Here is a 2,460-nt window from a genome sequence, read left to right as displayed (position 1 = left end):
CTTGTGAAACCTTCACATGAAAAGGTAATGGACATCCAATAGGCTTAACATCCTGTATGCGGAAGTGCTCAAGGACTTTATGAATGTGCTCCCTCTGTGACAGATAGAGTAATCCCTGAGATATATCGCGTGTAATGCGCATACCAAGTATATGAGAGGCATATCCTAGATCTTTCATCTCAAAGCTCTTCTTAAGCTGAGCCTTAAGAGCATCGAACTCCTCATGAGCTGTCCAAGGGTACTTTTCAGCTCAAGAAGAGTACTTTTCAGCTTGTACACCCACTTGCATGGCAAAGCCTTCTTATCTTGAGGTAAGGAAACCAAATCCCAAGTCTGGTTCTTATGTAATGAGTCAAGCTCAGACTACATAGCTCTCTCCCAAGAGTGACAATCACCTCAGCGCATAACCTCATCATAAGTGAGAGGCTCTCCTGCATCTGTAACCAATGCATAATCCATAAAGGGTGCAAAGCGGTCAGGAGGTCGTCTATCTCTAGTAGAACGCCTCAATCCAGGCTTTGTTGCTTGACTAAAATCTTGTCTAACATCAGCATGTCTAACATCTGGGCCATGAGCATCAGTAGGTGATGCTGCACACTGTCTAGCTGGCCGTGGAGTGGGCTGAATGGGAGCAGGTGGCTCCTCCTAAAAGATAACTCTATGTACCTCAATCACTTTCTTAGGCTATATATGCATCTTGTCCTCATGAAATATGACATCATAGTTGCGGATCACTTTCCGCGCTTGCGGATCCCATAGATGATAACCCATCTCTCCTGCATCTCCACAGCCAATGAAAATGCATTTGACACTCTTAGGATCCAGCTTATTGCGTTTGTCCTTGGACACATGGCAAAATGCCTCGCAACCAAAGACACACAAATGATCATAAGAGGGGGGTTTGCCTTCCCATACCTCCTCTGCAACCTAAAAGTCAATGCCACTACTAAGCGACCTGTTAATGAGATGTAATGCAGTAGTAAGTGCCTTAGCCCAAAAGTGTTGCGGTAAGCCAGCCTGGCTAAGTATTCTACGGACCCTTTCCTGAATGGTCCTATTCATGCGTTTAGCCATACCATTATGGGGCGGGGTGTAAGGGGTGATCAACTGACGCTTAATACCCTGCTCATCACAAAACTGCTCAAAAGCACGTGATACATACTCTCCCCCATTATTTGACCTTAGGCATTTGAGCCTTTTCCCAGACTGGTTCTCTGCCAATACAAGCCAACGCTGAAATGTGTCTAAGACATCGGATTTTCTCTTTATGGGATAAGCCCAAACCTTACATGAGTAATCATCTATGAAAGTAACAAAGTACTTTGCCCCACCAAGTGACTGGCAGGGCATGGGCCTATATACATCTAAGTGCACAAGAGCCAAGGGCTCACCCATGCGTTTCTTACCAGACTTTTTATGCATATTTCTAGTCTGCCTGCCATATAAACAATGATCACAAGAATCAAAATGCAAAGAGTCAAAAGGCGGAAGATATTGCAAAGCATGGAGCATTTTCATTCCTTTAAGAGACATATACCCCGAACAAGCATGCCAAAGGGATACACGGGGAATAGAACCCACAGACAAAACATGATCCAATGTAGCTCCGGATACAAGTAAGGGATAGAGGCTGCCAGACTTGGCACCTCTTGCAAGTACAAGCCTACCACGAGTAATCTTCCATGCAGAGTCTCCAAAAGACACAAAATACCCTGCATCATCAAGCTGTCCAGCTGACATAAGATTGCGAGTCCACGCAGGTGCATGGCGTACATCATGCAAAACAAAAGAGCTGCCGGAAGGAAACTGCAACCTAACATCTTCAATGCCCACAATGTTAAGAGACCTGTCATCACCAAGGCGCACAAAACCATACATAGTACGATAGATATGAAACCAATCTCTATAGGGTGTCACATGAAATGACGCACCCGAATCCAAGAGCTAGTACTGCGCATACATAGAGTGTATCTCAGAATTCTGTAAGGCATCGCATGAATAAGTTGCAAGTATGTAATCGTCATTTGAATTAGTGGCCTGTGTGACATTAACCTCTTCTATCTTCACACTAGACTTTGCAGGTACTATGCTGCGCTCAGAAGAATTCTGTAAGGCATCTCATGAATAAGTTGCAAGTATGTAATCGTCATCTGAATCAGTGGCCTGCGTGACATTAACCTCTTCTATCTTCACACTAGACTTTGTAGGTACTATGTTGTGCTCAGAAGACTTTTCCTACACTTTATCTTTTCCCTTTTCTTGCGCTTATCATCACGCATTTTATGGCACTGTGGCTGAATATGTCCTGCTTTCCCAGAATAATGACAGGTAAGATCAGACTTCCGTCCACGGGACTTACTGCGGCCACGTGACTTGGACCTGGACTTCTGAGAGTCCCTACCCTTATGATCATTATCATGCCTGCCATGTCTACCACCTCTAATGGTCAATGTATGTGAA

Source organism: Lygodium microphyllum, chromosome 6 (assembly GCF_053477565.2).
Source record: "Lygodium microphyllum isolate KBCC chromosome 6, Lygodium_microphyllum_v1.1.10, whole genome shotgun sequence".
NCBI classification, from domain to species: domain Eukaryota; kingdom Viridiplantae; phylum Streptophyta; class Polypodiopsida; order Schizaeales; family Lygodiaceae; genus Lygodium; species Lygodium microphyllum.
This window is presented reverse-complemented; position numbering follows the sequence as displayed.